Here is a 25,327-nt window from a genome sequence, read left to right on the forward strand (position 1 = left end):
GTGGCTCCGGAGCTGAAACATGGTTTTTGAAGAGTTTTATGAGAGGTTGTACAGGTCACAGCCACCCGGGGGAGACCGTGAGATGCAGGAATTTCTAGATGGGTTGGAGTACCCGAGGCTAGGGGAGGAGGACATAGCTAAATTAGAAGGAGCAATAGTGGAGCAGGAGATAAAGGATGCGATTGGGAGGATGCAGTCGGGGAAGGTTGCAATACCGGATGGGTTTTCGGTGGAATATTATAAAAAAATTCAAGAATATGTTGGCACCCTTGATGGGAGTGCTGCCACAAACCTTGGGGCAGGCATCGATTTCACTATTGCTAAAAAAAGATAAGGATCCGACAGAGTGTGGGTCGTATAGGCCCATATCACTTCTGAATGTGGACGCAAAGGTATTGGCTAAGGTACTGGTGGGTAGGCTGGAGGGGTGCATCCCGAAGATGATAGGTGAGGATCAGACGGGGTTCGTGAAAGGGAGGCAGCTGTTTTCGAACATTAGGAGGGTTTTGAACGTCGTTATGGCACCGGCGGAAGGGAAGGAAACAGAGGTGGTTGTAGCATTGGACGCCGAGAAGGTGTTTGATCGGATGGAATGGGGGTACATGATGGCAGTTCTGGAGTGGTTTGGGATTGGACCAAAATTTGTGAACTATGTAAAGCTATTATATAAACAGCCGAACTTGAGTGTCGGCACAAACAATATCAGTTCGAGATACTTTTCTCTCCACCGTGGGACGAGGCAGGGATGTCCTATGACCCCCCTGCTGTTTAGGCTTGCGATTGAGCCGTTGGCCATCGCATTAAGAAGTTCGGGAGCATGGAAAGGAATAGTGCGGGGGGGGATAGAGCATAGGGTGTCCTTATATGCCGACGACTTGCTGCTGTATGTGTCGGAGCCGAGTGCGTCAATAGGAGGAATATTGGAGCTACTGCGAGTATTTGGGTCTTTCTCGGGGTACAAGCTGAACCTGGACAAGCGTGAGTATTTTGTGGTGTCTCGGCCGGGGGTGGGGGCATGGGGTGGGGAGGCCTACCATTCCATAGGGCAGAGACTCACTTTTGGCATCTGGGGGTGCAGGTTGCCTGGGAGTGGGGGAGACTTCGCAGGTACAACATCACTAGTTTGGTGGGGAGAGTGAAAGCCGATCTGGCAAGGTGAGATGGTCTTCCTCTGTCACTGGCGGGTCGGGTACAGGCGGTTATAATGAATGTGTTGCCGCGACTTCTGTTTATTTTTCAATGTCTACTGATTTTCCTGCCAAAGTCTTTTTTCAGGGAGATTGAGGGAAGGATTACCTCGTTCATATGGGGAGGGAAGGTGGCCAGAGTGAGAAAGTTGCTGCTATAGAGGGGAAGGCAGGCAGGGGGTTTGGGTCTCCCGAACCTGATGTACTACTACTGGGCGACGAATGTGGAGAAGGTGCGGAGCTGGGTCAGAGGGGTTGATTCCCAGTGAGTCAGAATGGAGGAGAGTTCGTGCAGAGGGTCGGGGCTGAAAGCACTAGCAACAGCGCCGCTCCTGATAGCTCCGGGGAAATATTCAGCGAGTCCGGTAATAATAGCTTCATTGAAAATCTGGAGGCAGTTTTGCCAACACTTCGGGTTGGGGGCAGGGTCAAGGGAAATCCGATTTGGGGGAACCACAGATTTGAGCCAGGGAGGTGGGATGGAAGTTTTCCGATATGGGAAGAGAAGGGGTTTAAGACGCTAAAAGATTTGTTTCTTTGGGGTCGGTTTGCAGGATTGAGGGAGCTGGAAGCGAAGTATGGGCTGGAGCAGGGAAAAGTGTTTAGATATATGCAGGTTCGGGATTTTGCCAGGAAAGAGATACAGAGCTTCGCGGAGGAACCGGCCTCCACATTGCTGGAGGAGGTGCTGAGGAGAAGGGGGCAGGGTCAGCGGTGTACGGGGCTATTTTGGAAGAGGCTAAGGCACCACTGGAAGGGATCAAAGCAAAGTGGGAGGAAGAGTTGGGAGAGGTTATAGAGGAGGGGGTCTGGTGTGAGGTGCTCCGGAGAGTAAATGCCTCCACATCATGTGCGAGGTTGTGGCTGATACAGATGCAGGTGGTATATAGAGTGCACACCTCACGAGGGCGAGGATGAGCCTATTTTTCTGAAGGAGTAGAAGATGTGTGTGAGCGTTGGGGGGGAGGGGAGGGGGGGGGGGCACTAATCACGTTCATATGTTTGGTCCTGTCCAAAGCTAGAGGAGTACTGGAAGGAGATTTTTAGGGTAATTTCCAAGGTGGTGCGCGAGAAACTGGACCCGGGTCCCCGGGAGGCCAGATTCGGGGTGTCGGACCAGCCAGGGTTGGAAACGGGTGCGGAGGCAGATATCATAGCCTTCGCCTCGTTGATTGCCCAAAGGCGGATCCTGCTGGGATGGAGAGCAGCCTCTCCACCCTGTGCCCTGGCGTGGCGGAGGGACCTGTTGGAATACTTGACCCTTGAGAAGGTTAAGTTCGAACTGAGGGGAAGCTCGAAGGGGTTCTACAAGTCATGGGCACTATTTATTATCCACTTTCAAGAACTGGATAACATCGAACATTAGTTGGGGGGGGGGATGGGTGGGAGGGGCGCTGTGTGTATTAAGGATGACTATGGGTAATCCCTGAGATTTATTTTTGTCATTTGTCTATGTAAACATGCGGGCTGATGTTTGGGGGGTTGGTGGGAGGATGGGATCGTTGTTATTGTTATGGGGTTTATTTGTTTATTGTTGGTGGGTGTCATTTCGGGAGAAAATGTGAAAAAGGAGGAGAATAAAAATATTTTTTAAAAATATATCCGAGGGTATCAAACTATTCGGAAGGACAGAGTGGATGGTAAGGGAGGTGGTGTAGCTCTGTTATTTAAGGATGACATCCGGGCGGTTGAATCTTCGCTAATGACGGGCGTTTATTTATTGTTTCTCATTTGTATATATGGGGGGTGGGGGGGTTTGTTCTTTTTGTTCTTTGAATTTTCTGTTACTGTTTTCTTTTTTGTGAAAATGTGAAAATTTGAATAAAAATAATTTAACAAAAAAAGGATGACATCCGGGCAATAGTAAGGGATGACATCGGTGCTATGGAGGATAAGGTTAAATCCATTTGGGTAGAAATCAGGAATAGTAAGGCGAAAAAGTCACTGATAGGAGTAGTCTATAGGCCACCAAATAGTAACATTATGGTGGGGCAGGCAATAAACAAAGAAATAACTGATGCATGTAGAAATGGTACAGCAGTTATCATGGGGGATTTTAATCTACATGTTGATTGGTTTAACCAGGTCGGTCAAGGCAGCCTTGAGGAGGAGTTCATAGAATATATCCGCGACAGTTTCCTGTAACAGTATGTAATGGAACCTACGAGGGAACAAGCGGTCCTAGATCTTGTCCTGTGTAATGAGACCCGATTAATCCATGATCTCATAGTTAGGGATCCTCTCGGAAGGTGCGATCACAATATGGTGGAATTTAAAATACAGATGGAGGGTGAGAAGGTAAAATCAAACACCAGTGTTTTGTGCTTAAACAAAGGAGATTACAATGGGATGAGAGAAGAACTAGCTAAGGTAGACTGGGAACAAAGACTTTATGGTGGAACAGTTGAGGAACAGTGGAGAACCTTCCAAGCGATTTTTCACAGTGCTCAGCAAAGGTTTATACCAACAAAAAGGAAAGACGGCAGAAAGAGGGAAAATCGACCATGGATATCTAAGGAAATGAGGGAGAGTATCAAATTGAAGGAAAAAACAGACAAAGTGGCAAAGATTAGTGGGAGACTAGAGGACTGGGAAATCTTTAGGGGGCAACAAAAGCTACTAAAAAAAGCTATAAAGAAGAGTAAGATAGATTATGAGAGTAAACCTGCTCAGAATATAAAAACAGAAAGTAAACGTTTCTACAAATATATAAAACAAAAAAGAGTGGCTAAGGTAAATATTGGTCCTTTAGAGGATGAGAAAGGAGATTTAATAATGGGAGATGAGGAAATGGCTGAGGAACTGAATAAGTTTTTTGGGTCGGTTTTCACAGTGGAAGACACAAATAACATGCCAGTGACTGATAGAAAAGAGGCTATGACAGGTGAGGACCTTGAGCAGATTGTTATCACTAAGGGGGTAGCGAAGGGTGGAGGGGTTTGCCTCCTCATCAACTCCTCCTGGTGCTTGGATGTGGTGACCCTGGCGACCTACTGCTCCCCAGACCTGGAATACTTGACCGTAAAGTGCCGCCCATACTATCTTCCACGTGAGTTCACCTCAGCCATTATCACAGCGGTCTACATCCCACCCCAGGCAGAAGTGAGGAAGGCGCTGGATGAACTGTACACAGTCATAAACAACTATGAAACAGAACACCCGGAGGCCCTGTTCATTGTGGCCGGAGACTTCAACAAAGCCAACCTCAAGAGTGTACTGCCAAAATTCCACCAGCACATTCCCTGTACCACCAGGGGCGACAACACTCTTGACCACTGCTACTCAAAAATCAAGGGCGCCTACCGTTCCATCCCCCGACCGCACTTTGGGAAATCAGACCATAAGACTGTGCTCCTTCTCCTGGCTTACAAGCAGAAACTCAAGCGGAAGAACCCAGCTAAGAAGGTTGTGTAGTGCTGGTCCGATGAGACAGAAGAGCTCTTACGTGACTGCTTGGAGACAGTGGACTGGTCCATATTTAAGAACTCAGCGACTAACTTAAATGAGTATGTCACCACCGTCACAGACTTCATCAGCAAATGTGTGGACGACTGCGTGCCAAAGAAAGCAGTACGTACGTTCCCCAACCGGAAACCATGGCTCAACCGCGAGATTGACTCCCTACTGAAGGACAGATCTGAGGCGTTCAAGGCAGACGACCCTGTCCTATGCAAGAAATCCAGGTACGACCTCCGCAAAGCCATCCGAGATGCCAAGAGAGAATATCAAACTAAACTAGAGTCACAGACAGACTCTCGGCGGTTGTGGCAAGGACTAAGCAACATAACGGGCTACAAAGCGAAGCCGAGCAGTATCTCTGGCAGCAGTGCACCCCTCCCCGATGAACTTAATGCATTCTATGCTCGGTTTGAGCAGGTAACCAACAATCCGCTATCGAGTGCCCCAGCAACCCATAATTCACCCATACCCACCATCACAGTTTCCGAAGTCAGATCGGCCTTCCTGAAAGTGAACCCACGGAAGGCGATGGGCCCGGACGGGATCCCCGGTCGTGCACTCAGAGCCTGCGCGGACCAGCTGGCAGAGGTTTTCACAGACATCTTTAACCTATCCCTACTCCACTCCGAGGTCCCCACCTGCTTCAAGAAGACCACCATCATACCGGTACCAAAGAAGAACCAGGCAACGTGCCTCAATGACTACCGCCCGGTGGCCCTGACGTCAGTTGTAATGAAGTGCTTCGAGAGGCTGATCATGAAGCGCACCACCTCCATACTCCCGGAACGCCTTGACCCACTTCAATTCGCATACCGTCGCAACCGGTCCACATCAGACGCCATTTCCCTGGCCCTACACTCATCCCTAGAGCATCTCGAAAACAAGGACTCCTACATCAGACTCCTATTTATTGACTACAGCTCTGCCTTCAACACCATAATCCCAGCCAAGCTCATATCAAAGCTCCAAAACCTAGGACTTGGCTCTCCACTCTGCAACTGGATCCTTGACTTTCTGACCAACAGACCACAGTCAGTAAGAATGAACACCAACACCTCCTCCACAATAGTCCTCAATACCGGTGCTCCGCAAGGCTGCGTACTTAGCCCCCTACTCTACTCCCTGTACACACACGACTGCATGGCAAAACTTGGTTCCAACTCCATCTACAAGTTTGCTGACGATACGACCATAGTGGGCCGGATCTCGAATAACGACGAGTCCGAATACAGGAGGGAGATAGAGAACCTAGTGGAGTGGTGCAGCGACAACAATCTCTCCCTTAATGCCAGCAAAACTAAAGAGCTGGTCATCGACTTCAGGAAGCAAAGTACTGTGCACACCCCTGTCAGCATCAACGGAGCCGAGGTAGAGATGGTGAGCAGTTTCAAATTCCTAGGGGTGCACATCACCAAAAATCTATCCTGGTCCACTCATGTCGACGCTATCGCCAAGAAAGCACAACAGCGCCTTTACTTCCTCAGGAAACTAAGGAAATTCGGCATGTCCACATTAACCCTTACCAACTTTTACAGATGCACTATAGAGAGCATCCTATCAGGCTGCATCGCAGCCTGGTATGGCAACTGCTCAGCCCAGGACCGCAAGGAACTTCAGAGAGTCGTGAACACAGCCCGGTCCATCACACGAACCTGCCTCCCATCCATTGATTCCATCTACACCTCCCGCTGCCGGGGGAAAGCAGGCAGCATAATCAAGGATCCCTCCCACCCGGCTTACTCACTTTTCCAACTTCTTCCATCGGGCAGGAGATTCAGAAGTCTGAGAACACGGACGAACAGACTCAAAAACAGCTTCTTCCCCACTGTCACCAGACTCCTAAATGACCCTCTTATGGACTGACCTCATTAACACTACACCCGTGTCTGCTTCATCCGATGCCAATGCTTATGTAGTACATTGTATATATTGTGGTGCCCTATTATGTATTCTCATGTATTTTCTTGAATTCTGTTTAATTCCCTTTTCTTCCCATGTACTGAATGATCTGTTGAGCTGCTTGCAGAAAAATACTTTTCACTGTACCTCGGTACACGTGACAATAAACAAATCCAATCCAATCCAATGGGCAAGCTAATGGGGCTAAAGGTAGTCAAGTCTCCTGCCTCTGATGGAATGCATCCCAGAGTGCTAAAAGAGATGGCTAGGGAAATTGCAAATGCACTAGTGATCATTTACCAAAATTCACTAGACTCTGGGGTGGTCCCGGCAGATTGGAAATTGGCAAACGTGACATCACTGTTTAAAAAAGGAGGTAGGCAGAAAGCGGGTAATTAGAGGCAGTGAGCTTAACTTCGGTAGTAGGGAAGATGCTGGAATCTATCCTCAAGGAAGAAATAGCGAGGCATCTGGATGGAAATTGTCCCATTGGGCAGACGCAGAAAGGGCAGGTCGTGCCTAACTAATTTAGTGGAATTTTTTGAGGACATTACCAGTGCAGTAGATAACGGGGAGCCAATGGATGTGGTATATCTGGATTTCCAGAAAGCCTCTGACAAAGTACCACACGAAAGGTTGCTGCATGAGATAAAGATGCATGGCATTAAGGGTAAAGTAGTAGCATGGATAGAGGATTGGTTAATTAATAGAAAGCAAAGAGTGGGGATTAATGGGTGTTTCTCTAGTTGGCAATCAGTAGCTAGTGGTGTCCCTCAGGGAACCATGTTGGGCCCACAATTGTTCACAATTTACATAGATTTAAAAAATTTTTTTAAAATAAATTTAGCGTACCCAATTATATTTTTCCAATTAAGGGGCAATTTAGTGTGGCCAATCCACCTATCCTGCACATCTTTTGGGTTGTGGGGGCGAAAACCACGCAGACACAGGGAGAATGTGCAAACTCCACACAGACAGTGACCCAGGGCCGGGATTTGAACCCGGGTCCTCAGCGCCGTGGGCAACAATGGCAGCACTGTGCCACCGTGCTGCCCCACAATTTACATAGATGATTTGGATTTGGGGACCAAGTGCAATGTGTCCCAAGTTTGCAGACGACACTAAGATGGCACTAAGGGGCAGCACGGTAGCCTTGCGGATAGCACAATTGCTTCACAGCTCCAGGGTCCCATGTTCGATTCCGGCTTGGGTCACTGTCTGTGTGGAGTCTGCACATCCTCCCCGCGTGTGCGTGGGTTTCCTCCGGGTGCTCCGGTTTCCTCCCACAGTCCAAAGATGTGCAGGTTAGGTGGATTGGCCATGATAAATTGCCCTTAGTGTCCAAAATTGCCCTTAGTGTTGGGTGGGGTTACTGGGTTATGGGGATAGGGTGGAGGTGTTGACCTTGGGTATGGTGCTCTTTCCAAGAGCCGGTGCAGACTCGATGGGCCGAAAGGCCTCCTTTGACACTGTAAATTCTATAAATTCTATAAGTGGTAAAGCAAAACGTGCAGAGGATACTTGAAGTCTGCAGAGGGATTTGGATAGGTTAAGTGAATGGGCTAGGGTCTGACAGATGGAATACAATGTTGACAAATGTGAGGTTATCCATTTTGGTAGGAATAACAGCAAAAGGGATTATTATTTAAATGATGAAATATTAAAACATACTGCTGTGCAGAGAGACCTGGGTGTGCTCGTGCATGAGTCGCAAAAAGTTGGTTTTCAGGTGCAACAGGTGATTAAGAAGGCAAATGGAATTTTGTCCTTCATTGCTAGAGGGATGGAGTTTAAGACTAGGGAGGTTATGCTGCAATTGTATAAGGTGTTAGTGAGGCCACACCTGGAGTATTATGTTCAGTTTTGGTCTCACCTGAGAAAGGACGTACTGGCACTGGAGGGTGTGCAGAGGAGATTCACTAGGTTAATCCCAGAGCTGAACGGGTTGGATTACGAGGAGAGGTTGAGTAGACTGGGACTGTACTCATTGGAATTTAGAAGGATGAGGGGGGATCTTATAGAAACATAAAAATGATGAAGGGAATAGATGGGATTCTTGCGGGCAGGTTGTTTCCACTGGATGAAAGCAGAACTAGGGGGCATAGCCTCAAAATAAGGGGAAGTAGATTTAGGACTGAGTTTAGGAGGAACTTCTTCACCGAGTGTTGTGAATCTATGGAATTCCTTGCCCAGTGAAGCAGTTGAGGGTCCTTCATTAAATGTTTTTAAGATAAAGATAGAAAGTTTTTTGAAGAATAAAGGGATTAAGGGTTATGGTGTTTGGGCCGGAAAGTGGAGAAAATCCACAAAAGATCAGCCATAATCTCATTGAATGGCGGAGCAGGCTCGAGTGGCCAGATGGCCGACTCCTGCTCCAAGTTCTTATGTTTCTTATGAATTGTTTCAAAATTCAAGCTCTCCTTTCTTTCCAAGTCCCTCTTCTGCTTAATTCAAGGAACAAGTGCATCTCTCCAAGCTGTTTCTTTTTAAAACTTTTAGCTAATTCTTTTTCCCAACTATTTCAGAACCGGAACTCTGAGGGTTCTCAAAGAAAGAACACTTTATTAAAAATATTTTAATTAGTATTTCCAGTTTTTACTGAGTAACAGCTCAAGTGTAACTGATATTTACAAATAGGTTTGTGTCTCATTTGCAACGGTTTTTACATGATGTTTCAACCCCCCCCGTTGGTAGTTTAGTTCCCCTGTTAGTGTTGCCGCCTACCCTGGATGCCACTTGGTGGTCCACTTGGTCTTTAATTTTTTATTGTTTAGTGTTGGGAGGGGATGGCTGCGTGGGTGGTGCTGTTGGGTCGCCTGCTGAGCAGGATTCTCCAGTTTGCAATTAGGGATGCCAGGACGTTGACCCTCTTCCCCGTACGAAGATCAGACTGTACCTATACACCGAAAACTGTCACTCTAGGGCATAAGTCCATCCTCACTCCCACCCTAAATTGCATGAGGCTTAGCTGATAGAATTTATTGATTTATTCATAGGTTTAGGCGCTAATTGAATATATACAGCTGAGAGGTAAAGATTATTCCAGTGTCTTGACTGTGGGAATCTAGACATTGTTTTAGTCAATGTATTTTAATGTATTCAGCAATAAAAATGTATCAACCAATCGATTTCAACAAGGTCTGCAGGCCGACCTGTGGCATGAGAAACCTATCCAGTAATTTTCCTAAGACTGCACACGCAGATGCTGAGCTAGTTTTGATGGGCACCTGTCAATCTTGAGTAATATCCAATGTTTGATTAATAAATAATTTTAAAGTATCAGACATCCATTTTGACAAACCGGGAGGTCTCAGCTGAGAATTAGAAACCAATGAGAGTAAATGAGGGATTAAACTAGAGATGAGAATTCCCTAAAAGTAGGACCTCATGGTCGAGGATTTGCTCCTGCATTGATGAATTCTGAAATCATCTATGTTTGTTTGTGTTTAAAGTGATTTCTTTTTGGCATGAGTTCGGCCCTTTAAGCCCTTTAATGTATCGTTTGATAGTTAATTTCTTACGCTTTGATTCTGTTTTCAACCAAGTGTAATCAAGTGAATAATTAGCATTAAAAACATATTTTGATGCCTCCAATCAACCAAACTATTGACTCTTATTAGAAGGTCAAATAAGAGTTCCAACATTACCCTAGTGCGGGAGGAGATGGAGTTGGCCTTGCTCAGTGCTTCGCTCCAGAGTCCCCAACCCACTTCTGTCCCCAATTTGTACCCCCATTTCCATCTAGCTTCTTTCAGTGGTCGTCTTGCCCTGTCCAGCAACTGTTCGTATATGTTCCGACAGCTCTTCCTCTGCTTACTGTCTGTGTTGAATTCCTCTGGTAGGGTGTCTCTCGGAGCACTAGGGCATTTTGCCTTCACCTTGTGGAGAAAGTGTTTAATTTGGAGGTGTTTGAGCTCCTGTCCCGTCGGCAGGTCCATGTCCTCCGTCAGCTCGTCCAAGGTTGTGAGTCTGTCCCTATGTAAAGGTCCCTAACCGCTAGCGTCTCCCTGTCCTATCTCCAGTTTTTATAAGTGGCGTCAAGCCTGGTTGGCAGGAATTTGTGGTTACCGCAGTTGGGGGCGTGGAGGATATCTCAGCCCGAACTGTTCCACATTTGGTTTCATGTCTTCAATGTGGCTACCACCACTGGGCTGGATGTGTACTTTGATGGGTGGGGGGATGGGAACGCTGCCATGGTGAGTGCCCGGAGGGTCATTCCCTTGCAGGAGGACTCCTCCAGCCTCGCCCATTCAAGAAAGAACCGTTTAACTTTTATAAAAAGTCTCTGCTTCAAATTCAAAATACTTCTTTGGTGATCACTCGCTAATGTGTATGTTTGTCCACATAAGAAACTCCTTCAAGGTCACAGATGTTAGTACGCCTGCCCAATCAGCTGATGTGGGGAATCCATCTCAGATAACATTGATGGTACGTTTCCGGGGCCTTGAGGTGACTTCTGTATGTAGTCCCATGTTGCTGAGCCACAAAGGAGAGTTGGACGATTGCCTTGTAGCCGAGGACCTTGGTGTCAGTCTGGATGTCCCAGTCATCAAAGACTCTCGTCCTTAGACGTCCAAAGGAGGCGCTCCAGAATTGGATACAATGTTGGACCTCCACATTGATGTCAGCGTAGAGAAAAAATGGCTCTCCAGGTATGGGAAATCTTCCTTATTTGGGAGGGTTTCTCTTATCTTTTTAAAAAAATATTTTATAAAGGTATTTGAAAATTTTTCTAACAGTAACAAAAGCAATGACATCAACATGGTAAAATAAACATCCCCCCCCCAAGCCCAATCTTCACACACCTGAACCATACAACTCCGGACTTGGAACCACCCATGTTTTTAGCACTGTGGACATTGCCTTAGCAAAATCCTCTAAGCTTCGGGCATGCCCAAAACATGTGGACATGATTTGCTGGGTTTCCCGCAGACTTCTCACACCTATCCTCTACCCCAAAACACCTGCTCATCCCAGCCCATGTGTGCCCGGTGGACTACCTTAAATTGTATCAGGCTAAGCCTGGCGCACGATGAGGGGGTATTAACCCTAAAATACCTCCATAGAACTGCCTCTGTCTCTCCTCATAGCTCGTCCTCCAACTTACCCATAGGCTCCTCCACCGGAGTTTCCTCTGCCTCCGAAAGCTCCTGGTAAATATCCGGTACCTTCCCCTCTCCCACCCAGGTACTGGAAACTACTCTATCCTGTATCCACCGTGGTGGCAGCAGCGGAAATGCCGGCACCTGTTTTCTCAGGAAGTCGGGCACCTGCAAATACCTAAAACCATTCCCTGCTGGCAATTTAAATTTATCCTCCAAAGCTTTCAAGCTGGGAAAGCTCCAATCTATAAATAGATCCCCCATCCTTCTAATTCCTGCCCTCTGCCACTCTGAAACCCACCATCTAGCCTACCCGGTACAAACCTTGGGGTCAAAATCGATGCTCCCTCCAATCTCTTATATCGCCTCCACTGCCCCAGATCCTCAGGGCTGCCACTACCACCGGACTTATGGAGTATCGGGCCGGCGAGAACGGCAGAGGTGCCGTTACCAATGCTCCCAGACTGGTGTCTTTACACGACGCTGCCTCCATCCGCTCCCATGCTGGCCCCTCCCCTACTACCCACTTCCTGATCATGGCTATGTTAGCTGCCCAGTAGTAGTTGCAACAGTTCGGCAGTGCCAACCCCCCCCCCCCCCCCCCCCCCCCCCCCGCCCCCCGCTGCGCTCCAGCAACACTTTCTTCACTCGCGGGGTTTTACTCACCCACACAAAGCCCAAAATAATATTATTACCCACTTGAAAAAGGCCTGAGGGATGAAGATGGGGAGGCACTGAAAGACAAACAGAAATCTGGGGAGGACCGTCATTTTCACGGTCTGTACCCTCCCTGCCAGTGATAGTGGGAGCATGCCCCATCTCTTAAAGTTCCCTTCCATTTGTTCTACCAACCGGGATAGGTTTAACTTGTGCAGTACCTCCCATTTCTGGGCCACCTGGATCCCCAGATATCGAAAGCTCTTCCCTACCATTCTAAGTGGCAGCTCTCCCAGTCTCATCTCCTGTCCTCTTGCCTGGATCGCAAACATCTCGCTTTTCCCCATGTTCGATTTATACCCTGAAAAATTGCCAAATTCCCCCAAGATTCGCATTACTTCCCCCATCCCCTCCAACAGGTCCGAAATGCAGGTCATCTGCATAGAGTGAGACCTGGTGCTTCCCCCGAACCAGCCCTTTCCAGTTCCTAGAGGCTCTTAACGCCATGGCCAATGGCTCTATGGTCAGAGCAAACCTTAAGAGGGAGAGGAGGCGTCTTGTAGAATTCCATCTGACTGCATGCCCTCCAGCCCCTTGATTATTTCCTCAATATCAATTGGGGCTCCCAGCCCCTCCACCAGGTCCCCCTCCACCCTCGGGAACCTCAACTGATCCAGAAATTGCCTCATCCCCTCCACCCCAGCCGGGGGTTCCGACTCATTATTTATTATAAAAGTCCTTAAACACCTCGTTCACCCCCCGCTGGGTCCAGGATAGTATTACCTTCTCTACTCTTTACTTTACCTATCTCCCTGGCCGCCTCTCTTTTCCTGAGCTGGTGCGCCAACATTCCTCTTGCCTTTTTCCGTACTCATAGATCGCCCCCCCCCTTGCCTTCCTCAACTGTTCCACTGCTTTCCCTGTGGTCAACAGCCCAAACTCCACCTGTAACCTCCGCCGCTCCCTCAGTAGCCCCGCGTCCGGGGCCTCCAAGTATCTCCTGTCCACCTGGAATGTCTCCTCCACTAATCTATCCCTCTCAGCCCGTTCCACCTTTTCTCTGTGGGCCCGTATCGAGATTAATTCCCCTCTGACTACTGCCTTCAAAGCTTCCCAGACCGTCACTGCCAGAGACCTCCCCCGTATCATTTGTTTCCAGGTAGAACAACTTATATTTATGGAGCATCTTCCACATTCATCCTCCCAAGGTGCTTCACAGGAAAATTCTAAATCAGAATGTCAAATTGAGCCGCCTGTGGAGATATTCGAAAGATATAAAAAAACTTGAAACAACTGAACAATTGTTGGGTTTTGATGACTAACTTGAAGAAGGAGAGAGGGGAGCCGAGATTTAGGGAGAGAATTTCAGAGTTTGGGATCTTACTCACCAATGGTCAAGTGATTAAAATAGAGTTGCACAGTGGTGCAGTGGTTAGCACTGCTGCCTCAAGCCGGCGAGGTTCCAGGTTCGATCCCAGCCCTGGGTCACTGTCTGTATACATTCTAACCTTATCTTATACAATGGAATGCTACTAACTTCACTATTAATTCCACAAACTACCACCTTTTCTGGCAGTACTCCTTCTGAACTAGATATCTCTTTATCTCTCACCATTAACGATGGACTTATTTCTGTATCCCTTAAGTTGTTAATCTCGTTACCTACTCCACCTTGTACACATGAGTAAACCATACTCTCACAAATAAAATCTTTAAAAAGATCTGACACCTTATCAACCAACAACTAAACCTCTTTTGAATTGACCACATGTGGATTTCTCATTTTCCCAGTTTCTATCCTTCACAGACTGAAATTGATGTTGAAAACCAAACCTTGATTTAAATCATCTGCCATTTCTGCTGCTTGTCTAGCAGTCTAAAACTTTTGCTCTTACTGCGGTAAGCGATTCTTTATATTTCTCCAAAATAGTCGTTTCCCAAAGAGCTTGATACATTAGGTCCACTTTTAATGCCCTCGTCCACCTATCAAAATGATTTTGGTTAATTCTTTCAAATTCTAACTTGGTTTAACTTGGTTCTTTCCTTAGATTTCTGAACTAGTGAAGCAGTTTGGTGTTTACATTAATCCAGCTGCTGTCATGGTCATTTTCTGATGCTAAACAAGAGATGGGCAGACTCATTGAATTCACCTTTATTAGATTACCAGACCACGCTCAACCTGAGGTGCAGAGATATATATTCAGATAATGAGAGGAATTGTGACATGTTAGAAGGGTTGGGGGCATGCTCTTTGGGGCTAAATAAAATTTTGGAAGAGTTGCAAAACTGATGGTGGTGGATCAGGCCTCTCATTATACCATATTATACCATTACAACCATATTGTCCTGTCCTGAAGTACACCTCCCATTACAAAACAACACAACCATTCATACGGAAGACAAACATCTCAGACCCAATCAGAAGCCTTCCAAAACCCACCTGACCCAATGAAAATATGGGGGGACCAGGAGAAACAAATTTCTTGTGGGCTGTCACTGGTGACCCTGACCAGTGCATGTGGGGTCACGGCCCAACCCTAACACAAAACCCTTCCCACCTGAGAGAAGACCCGATGGGAAATTTAAATCTGTTACGGAAAAAACAATCTTTTGGGTATTCCCTACTCCATTCCTGACTCCAGGAAGGCATGGAATTCCTGTCCCTGTTGCGAGGGAATGATTGGAATCGCTAATTTAGAACAGAGTGACTGAGACTGAGGGAAATAAGAGCTGCTTCGAGAAAGCCAGGATGAATTTGTAGAAGGTAGGTCATGTCTAACAAACTCCCAATTCAACTTTTGGAGGAAACAACTAAAATAGTAGACGGGGATAATAATAATCTTTATTGTCACAAGTCGGCTTACATTAACACTGCAATGAAGTTACTGTGAAAATCCCCTATTCGCCCCACTACGACGCCTGCTCGGGTACACAGAGGGAGAATTTAGAATGTCCAAGTTACCTAACAGCACGTTGTTTGGGACTTGTGAGAGGAAACCGGAGCACCCGGAGGAAACCCACGCAGACGCAGGGAGAACGTGCAGACTCCGCACAAACAGTGACCCAAGCTGGGAATTGAACCTGGGACCCTGGAGCTATGTAGCAACAGTGCTAACCACTGTGCTACCGTGCTGCCTGACATATCCTGATGACACCCAGCCCCATCTCGCCCTCTGCATCTCTCAACTCCTCCACTGTCACTAAATTATCACAGTAAGAAGTCTTACAACACCAGGTTAAAGTCCAACAGGTTTGTTTCAAACACGAGCTTTCGGAGCACGGCTCCTTCTTCAGGTGAACCTGAAGAAGGAGCCGTGCTCCGAAAGCTCGTGTTTGAAACAAACCTGTTGGACTTTAACCTGGTGTTGTAAGACTTCTTACTGTGCTCACCCCAGTCCAACGCCGGCATCTCCACATCATGACTAAATTATCAGACTGCTTATCCAACATCCTGCAATGGGTGCACTGAAAATTCCATCAATTCAATATCAGGAAGACCGAAGCCGCTGTTTTTAGTCTCCACCCTGATGTATTGGGCAGGCTGGGTCGATGTGGACTGCACTTGATGCAGTGTAGCGAGAGACAGACCTCCAACACTTGTTAAGATGCAACACGATTTTATTTAACGTCTTAACTATTATACATGTTCACCTGTGGGTTGACACTATGCTGACTTGACTGGAGACCTAGTGCTAGCGTGACCAGACTTACTAGCTACCACATGGTGTTTGCACTGGCTAAGTCACGAGCTCTGGCTGTCTCAGAGGCTGGATCCCGAGAGAGTGGGAAAACTGGTGTCCTCTGGCTTTATAGTGGTAGTATCCTGTCTTGTGATTGGCTGCTCTGTTCTGTGTGCTTACTGGTCATCCTGTGTGTCAGTCACTGCCTGTCTGCACTACATTATATACATAGATGTATATTATGACATCTCCCCCCCCCCTTTTTTTCAGATAAAAAATATTAAGGTGCGTGTGGATGTGTATATGTGTGTTACTATATACAGAATGTGCAACAGTGAACCTATGTACATAGGAAGGTGTCGCTAGTGCAGATATAAGGCAGAAGAAATGGCAGAAGAAATAGGGGCTGTTTAGCTGGGGGGGGGGGGGTCCTTACCAAGTAGAGGGGGGCCGAAGGGGTGTTCCTGGGAGAATGCCCAAGGTTGGGGGGGGGGGGGGAGCCAGAAAAGCAGAGGGGGTGCCTGAAAGGAGGAGGAAGATGAGGGCCGCCGGACACAATGGCGACCCGATCTGCGTGAAGCCATTAAGTGCGGCCTCGGCGGGGAGCCAAGGCAGCATGATTCTCGGTGCTACAACTGGTGAGAAACACCCGGCTAAACTCACCGTTCAGCGCACTTTAACTTGAGTTCGCTGAATCACACCCAATATCTCTTTATTTGTCTCAGTGTCTCATTTTGTTTTATAATGCACGCATGAAACACCTTGGGACATTTTATTCCATTAAGGGCACCATATAAATATAAACTGCTGATAAAATCTCTGCAATGACGCTTTGGTTGACAATTCCCTGTAATGGCAGCAGGTGGTGCTGCGATAGAGTTTCCAATGTTAAAATTCAAGTTGCAGCTGTACATAACTCTGGTACGGCCGCATTTGGAGTATTGTGTGCAGTTCTGGTCGCCGCATTATAGGAAGGATGTGGAAGCATTGGAAAGGGTACAGAGGAGATTTACAAGGATATTGCCTGGTATGGAGGGAAGATCTTACGAGGAAAGGCTGAAGGACTTGAGGCTGTTTTCATTGGAGAGAAGAAGGTTAAGAGGTGACTTAATTGAGGCATACAAGATGATCAGAGGATTAGGGTGGACATTGAGAGCCTTTTTCCTCGGATGGTGATGTCCAGCACGAGGGGACATAGCTTTAAATTGAGGGAAGATAGATATCGGACAGATGTCAGAGGTAGATTCTTTACTCAGAGAGTAGTAAGGGCGTGGAATGCCCTGCCTACAACAATAGTGGACTCGCCAACACTAAGGGCATTCAAATGGTTATTGGATAGGCATATGGACGATAAGGGAATAGTGTAAATGGGCTTTAGAGGGGTTTCACAGGTCGGCACAACATCGAGGGCCGAAGGGCCTGTACTGCGCTGTAATGTTCTATGTTCTAAAATGATCGCTGACCAGGAAGAAGGGAAAATGTTTCGAGTTTTCAGCAAGTAGCTCCAGGGCTCCCACTGCTGGTGATATCATAGAATTTACAGTGCAGAAGGAAGCCATTCGACCCATCGAGTCTGCACCGGCTCTTGGAAAGAGCACCCTACCCAAGGTTAACACCTCCCCCTATCACAATAACCCAGTAACCCCACCCAACACTAAGGGCAATTTTTGGACACTAAGGGCAATTTATCATGGCCAATCCACCTAACCTGCACATCTTTGGACTGTGGGAGGAAACCGGAGTACCCGGAGGAAACCCACGCACACACGGGGAGGATGTGCAGACTCCGCACAGACAGTGACCCAAGCCGGAATCGAACCTGGGACCCTGGAGCTATGAAGCTATTGTGCTATCCACAATGCAACCGTGCTGCCGTCTAATGCCAGGGTAATGCCTGTCTTCCATCTTCAACACCATCTCAAGTGTAAAAGCTGCTGCTGAATTTTGCTAGGACCAGGTGAGGAAGGATTCCCCCCATTTTTCACACTCCTTAGTTGAGTAACGGGTTTTGAAATTTATAAGGACCCGAACCATAGAATTCCTATAGTGCAGAAGAAGGCCATTCGGCTAATCGAGTCTGCACGTACCCTCTGAAAGAGCACCTTACCCAGGCCTGCTCCCCTGACCTATAATAACCTCTCCTAACTTGCACATCTTTGGACTGCGGGAGGAAAGCGGAGCACCCGGAGGAAACCCATGCAGACATGGGGAGGATGTCAAACTCCACACAGACAGTCGCCCAAGATGCTGTGAGGCAGCAGTGCTCACCACTGTGTCACCGTGTCTCCCGATATGCCAATTTAGTGTACAGTGTCATTGATGTTTACAGCATAGAAACAGGCCCTTCGGCCCAGTTTGTCCATGCCGCCCAGTTTCTATCACTAAGCTAGTCCCACTTGCCCGCATTTGGCCCATATACCTCTATACCTATATAACTGTCTAACTGCTTTTCAAAATCAAAATTGTATCCACCTCTACTACTGCGTCTGGCAGCTCGTTCCAGATGTTCACCTGTGTGAAAAAATTGCCCCTCTGGACCCTTTTGTATCTCTCCCTCTCACCTTAAACCTATGCCCTCTAGTTTTAGACTCCTCTACCTTTGGGAAAAGATGTTGACTATCTACCATATCTATGCCCCTCATTATTTTATAGACCTCTAGAAGATCACCCCTAAACCTCCTACGCTCCAGGGAAAAAAGTCCCAGTCTATCCAAACTCTCCTTATAACTAAAATCATCAAGTCCCAGTAGCATAGTAGTCAATATTTTCTGCACTCTTTCTAGGTTAATAATGTCCTTTCTATAATAGGGTGACCAGAACTGTGCCCAGTATTCCATGTGTGGCCTGACTAATGTCTTGCACAACTTCAACAAGACATCACAACTCCTGTATACAATGTTCTGACCAATGAAATCAAGCATGTCGAATGCCTTCTTCACCACCCTGCCCATCTGTAACTCCACTTTAAAGGAGCTATGAACCTGTACTCCTAGATCACTTTGTTCTACAAGTCTTCCCAACACCCCACCATTAACTGAGTAGGTCCTGCCCCGATTCATTCTATTAAAATGCATCACCTATACTTAACTGTTTCATGCTGATTATCTGTTGCCCACAGTCTGATATGTGAAATACAGGTGGAGGCCAGTGGTCACGTGATGACATGATGAGGAGGGTGCCAAAGAGGTCACATGTCGGGAGCACAGGAGTTCTCCCCAGGGTCACGAGTAGAGGACAAGGATGAAGTAGCTGCCAAACTAGTCCTTGTCAGTGTTTCCGGAACACAACACATTGACATGGTGTCAGGAGTTTGCAGTCTACGCATCTTTGATGAAAACAGACAGTTGGGAGAAGTTCGAGAAGGAGCGGTGTATTTACTGCAAACCTGCATTGTCTGACAAGTCAAAAAAGGTACAAACTTACACCGTATTAAACTTTGCTGGTCCGGAGATCGTTGAGAAATTCGAGTTGTTTGTTTTCCAGATGGAGGAGGAAAAAGAGGACCGTGAAATAATTCTGTCCCTCAGTGATAAAATAATCCTCAACAAACATGTGTTTAGTTCAATAAACCAAACAGCGAATGAATTAATACAATTAACATGGCTACCCTGAAAATTTTGGCAAACAAATGTGCATTTGTAACTCCCACTGACGAACTAGGCAGGGAGCAAATAGTTTGTGGAATTCACAGCAATATAGTCTGCAAGCAGCTGCTGTGAAAACAGCAGCAGCCAGAACAATGGCATCACAACTGGCTCTGTTACTCAGCAGTGGAGGGCATAGTGCAGGAGAGCGATAGTTATAGGGGACTCTATAGTAAGGGGCACAGATAGACGCTTCTGTGGACGTGAAAGAGACTCCAGGATGGTATGTTGCCTCCCTGGTGCCACGGTCAAGGATGTCTCTGAACAAACAAGGAGGGGTGGAGGATTTCAGATTTCTGGACCATTGGGGTCTCTTCCGGGGCAGGTGGAACATGTACAAGAAGGACAGGTTGCATCGAAACTGGAGGGGCACAAATATCTTGGCTGGGAGGTTTTCTAGAGTCACTTGGGAGGATTTAAACTAGTATAATGTGGAGATGCCAGCGTTGGACTGGGGTGAGCACAGTAAGAAGTCTTACAACACCAGGTTAAAGTCCAACAGGCTTGTTTTGAAACACTAGCTTTTAGAGCACAGCTGTTTCATCAGCTGAGTAAAGAGGCGGGTTCCACAAATATATTTCTAGACAAAGTCAATGATGCAAGATGATACTTTGAATGCGAGTTTTTGCAGGTAATCAAGTCTTTACAGGTCCAGACGGAGCGACTGGAGAGAGGGATAATCACAGGTTAAAGAGGTGTGAATTATCTCAAGCCAGGACAGTTGGTAGGATTTCGCAAGCCCAGGCCAGATGGCACTTGAAAAGATAATTAAGGAATATGTAGGTTTCAACTGTATGGGCGAGGTGTCGAAGGCAGTTGGGAGGCTCTAAAGGAGGTGGTCATGGGTGAGGTAATTTCGTTTGAGGCCAGTGTGGACAAAGAGGAGAGGTTGGAGCCACAGAGGGTAATAGATGAGATGTTGGAGGTAGATAGGAGTAATGCAGAAGATGGGGACCCAGCGAAGCTGGAAAAGAGGAAGGAACTACAGGCAAGCTTCGTCCGACTGTCCACCAGGAAGGCGATACGCCAACTGAGACGAGCAAGGGGTGCAGTTTATGAACATGGCAACTCGGGAGGGAGCCAGCGGCAAGGGAAATTCTTCAGGTGAGGGATAGGGCAGGGAAGTTGGTGGTGGCTCCGGAGCTGAAACATGGTTTTTGAGGAGTTTTATGAGAGGTTGTACAGGTCAGAGCCACCGGGGGAGACCATGAGATGCAGGAATTTCAAGATGGGTTGGAGTACCCGAAGCTAGGGGAGGGGGGGGGGGGGGGGGGGGGGGGGGGGGGCTACATTAGAAGAAGCAATAGTGGAGCAGGAGATAAAGGAAGGATGCGATTGGGAGGATGCAGTCGGGGAAGGTGGCAAGGCAGGATGGGTTTCCGGTGGAATATTATAAGAAAATCAAGGATGAGCTGGCACCCCTGATGGTGGGGACTGAAGAGGCGATAGGGAAGGGAGTGTTGCCACAATCCTTGGGGCAGGCATCGATTTCACTGTTGCTAAAAACAGATAAGGATCCGACAGATCGTATAGGGTCGTATAGGCCCATATCACTTCTGAATGTGGACGCAAAAGTATTGGCGAAGGTACTGACGGGTAGGCTGGAGGAGTGGCTCCCAAAGGTGATGGGTGAGGATCATATGGGGTTCGTGAGAGGGGGAAGCAGCTGTTTTTGAACATTAGGAGGGTTTTGAACGTCATTATGGCACCGGCGGAGGGGAAGGAAACAGAGGTGGTTGTGGCACTGGATGCCGAGAAGGCGTTTGACCGGGTAGAACGGGGGTACTTGATGGCAGTGCTGGACAGGTTTGGGATTGGACCAAGATTTGTGAACTGGTTAAAGCTATTATATAAGGAGCTGAAGGCGAGTGTCGGCACAAACAACATCAGCTCAAGGTACTTTTCTCTCCACCGTGGGACTGGGCAGGGATGTCCTATGTCCCCCCTGCTGTTTGGGCTTGCGATTGAGCTGTTAGCCATCGCATTGAGAAGTTCGGGAGCATGGAAAGGAATAGTGCGGGGGGGATAGAGCATAGGGTGTCCTTATATGCCGACGACTTGCTGCTGTATGTGTCTGAACCGAGTGCGTCAATAGGAGGAATATTGGAGCAACTGCGAGTATTTGGGTCTTTCTCGGGGTACAAGCTGAACCTGGACAAGAGTGAGTATTTTATGGTGTTTCGGCCGGGGGTTGGGGGGGGGGAGGCTGCCATTCCGTAGGGCAGGGACTCACTTTAGGTATGTGGGGGTGCAGGTTGCCTGGGAGTGGGGGAGCCTGTGAAAGCTCCACTGGAAGCTAAAGCAGATTTCTCAGCTGTGGACTTGTGACCAAATACCTTCCTCTTACTGCACAACCTGGGAGCTGTGGGCAAGTAGCCATTTCTGTTCTGAGTAGGGACCTGTGAGGCCAGTGTTCCGAATTCACTCTCACCTGTTGGATTCTCCCTGAGGGTTCAGTTTATAATGAGAGACTGTTTGAAAATCCATTTACAACGTTGAGAACATCAGTCTGACTCAGTGAGGCTGGTAGTCCACCTGGTGGACGTGAGCTAGAATTGCACAGACCTGAGGGGAATCCTCTCTGTGAAAACCCAAGTCAGTGGAAGTGAAGGTAACATCCCAGAGGAAGCCTGAGATGTCTAATTGAAGGCAGATACTAAAAGTCCGAACCAACCAACGGTTTTCAACACTTTGTGCCCAATGAAGATCATCCCCGACAGGCCACGACCTCAGCAGCGAATATACGCATCTCTCATTCCTGTTTAATCCTGTTATGTTGAACCTTTCCCACCCACTCACTATGTGTCTGTGTTGTGTCTGTCTGGCTGGAGGGTGGGACAGGGTTTGGAAAATAATTAGATAAGTAGACTATTCTATTATTTCCATTACATTAGGGCAGCAGGGTAGCATGGTGGTTAGCATAAATGCTTCACAGCTCCAGGGTCCCAGGTTCGATTCCCGCTGGGTCACTGTCTGTGTGGAGTCTGCACGTCCTCCCCCTGTGTGCGTGGGTTTCCTCCGGGTGCTCCGGTTTCCTCCCACAGTCCAAAGATGTGCGGGTTAGGTGGATTGGCCATGCTAAATTGCCCGTAGTGTGCTAATAAAAGTAAGGTTAAGGGGGGGGTTGTTGGGTTATGGGTATAGGGTGGATACGTGGGTTGAGTAGGGTGATCATGGCTCGGCACAACATTGAGGGCCGAAGGGCCTGTTCTGTGCTGTACTGTTCTATGTTCTATGTTTTATGTTTATCTCTTCTCTTGTTATAAATAAACAGTGTTTAAATATATTTTACTTACAAATCTGATGCCTGTAAGTCATTGGAGCTGTTGAGGGTCAAGGATCTCAGGAAAACACACAAATTATTGGTTAATTCACTTTAGTTGGGACTCTGGGGCCTGTGAGGCTGGAATTGACTGTGCACTCTCCCAGAGTGCCTTAACATTATTAAGCAACACCTTTATACTACTCCCAACTTGTTTATCTTTTATGTCATAATCCTCTCTAGGCACAATAGAAACACAATTTGGGCTGGCCAAGCCCTCGCATGTACAAACACTTTTGTCTAGCATGAATCTAACTATAGGTTTACCCTTCCTGATACAGTAACACTAAATGAAACTCACTGAAAACTATACTTTATTTCTAATATTTAACAATACAAATATAGCTCATCTAAAATTATCTCTGCTTTTTTGTGAAAACAAAATACATCTGCAACATGGCCCCACTTGCCTTCAGATGTTCCTTCACCAGACTGCTCTGAAAGAAGTAGGGCGCGATTCTCCCATATGGGGAGAAATCGTAAGGCTGCCGTCAAATCCGGGCGGGTTTGACGCCAGCCCCCCCCTTCCCGACCGGGAACCGATTCTGGTCCCCGGTCGGGGCTAGCATGCCGACGCCGTAAACTCCGGCATCGCGGGCTTAACGAATTTCGTTAAGCCCGCTTGCCAGAGTTAGCGCCGGCTGACGCGTCATATGACGTCAGCCGCGCATGCGCGGATTGGAAGACTCCAACCCGCGCATGCGCGGATAACGTCATCGTGCATTAGCGCGAAACCCGCGCATGCGCGGGCCGGGATGCCCCTCAGCCGCCCCGCGAATGGATACTGCGGGGCGGCGGAAGGACAAAGTGTGCGCGGGCATCGGGCCCGCTGCCCGCGATCGGTGCCCACCGATCGCGGGCCCATGGCACCCTTGGCACGGTCGTGGTACTGCCGTGCCAATCGGTGCCATGGTTTTAAAAATCAACACTTTACGGCCGTTTTTACGAACGGCCAGACCAGGTGTGTTTGCCGTTTGTAAAAACAGCCGTAAAGGGCTGGGAACTCGGCCCATCTATCAGCTGAGAATCGCTGCCGGCCGTAAAAAAACGGCGGCAGCGATTCGTATCGGGAGTCGGGCGTGGGGGGGGGGGGAGAATAGCGGGAGGGCGTCGGAACAGCGTGGCCGTAAAATTTTACGAGCCACGCTATTCTCCGCACCGTCGGGAGTGCGGAGAATCTCGCCCGTAATGTTTTGCAATAAAATATATTTCAAAACTGGTGATCCAGATCACATGACCTCTCCCTTCATGATGTTTAAATATTCCACAGAAGGTAACTGATCATTGGCTATTGTGTCATGGGCTAGGTGATTTTTTTTTAAATGTCCAAAACGTCACTTCTGAATGGCCTATTTTTATATGTGATGAGTTATGTCGGAGGAACCTATCAACACCTTCAAAATGGTCTTTGTCTCTGCAAACTCTCCGTCTCAAGTCTGACAGAAATATAATGTGCCATTATTGTGATGCAGATGATGGCAGCCATTTTATGTTTAAGTCTGTCCTTAAAGTAGTGCTTGACATCTGCAGGTATAGAATTCCAAAGCAAGGTTGCCTGGGCATGTCCAATTGGAATTCCCCTTAGTAAACTTCCACAAACTTGACCAACGTGCAGTTTCAGACATGTCAGGTGACATATGGCAGTCATCTTAATTCAATCTCTTTGTTTAACAGTTGAACTGTTCTTTTTATAAAAAGTCCCATATGTGAGTCCGGAAGGTGAAATTGCAAATTGATATTTAATATCAACACACTTCCCTTTCCTGTGTGCTTGGGTCCACATTCGTACCTGTTTCGTAAAAAAATAAATATCAATTGATTCTAGCTTCTCTTTCCTGTATGAGAGGTCCTGGCCTGCTGACTGCCTGGCCTCACCCAAACCCAGTTCTGCTCTCTGGTTTATACCAACAGTTGCCAACATTCCAGCGCTGCCCTGCAGTCTCCAGGAATTGAAACTTAATCTCCTGATGGGAGACTAATTCGTATCAGCATTAAAAAGGCTTGTTTGTTTATTTTTTTTGAATACTTCTACTTATTCATGCCAAAAAGAGACACGCTGTCAAAGCTTTTCGTCTTGTAATAATCAGGATATAAACAAGAATACCAAATCACCTGCATCTGTCCTGATGAGTGCAAGTCAAAAAAATTCAATAGCATGTATATTTTTCCAGCAGTACTTATGTTCAATACCCCTAAGTGACTATTTCAATTTATAGAAATGTTCAAAGTTATGTAAATAGCCAAAGTCTGCCCTGACATGGGCTGGTCACTTATCTTGTGTGGAATACCCAATCATCATGAGAGAGAGGAATCACCATTTTTGAAATGTCTTTGATGCTTGCTTTGCAGCTGTCAGTGAAGTTGGGACAGAGTTGAG

The 25,327-nt window shown here is 47.4% G+C and overlaps 1 protein-coding gene across 1 annotated transcript in view; it reads left to right on the top strand.

The window, feature by feature from the left end:
- Window positions 1-10,010: 10,010 nt before the first annotated feature.
- The window catches only part of prom2 (prominin 2), a 185,348-nt gene continuing 170,031 nt past the window's right edge, over window positions 10,011-25,327 (top strand). Inside the window, exon 1 of the mRNA XM_038821458.1 lies at window positions 10,011-11,197. The gene's annotated coding sequence lies outside the window, so the exon portion shown is untranslated. The remainder of the gene's footprint in view (window positions 11,198-25,327) is intronic.

The sequence above is a fragment of the Scyliorhinus canicula genome, chromosome 16 (assembly GCF_902713615.1).
Source record: "Scyliorhinus canicula chromosome 16, sScyCan1.1, whole genome shotgun sequence".
Lineage (NCBI taxonomy): Eukaryota > Metazoa > Chordata > Chondrichthyes > Carcharhiniformes > Scyliorhinidae > Scyliorhinus > Scyliorhinus canicula.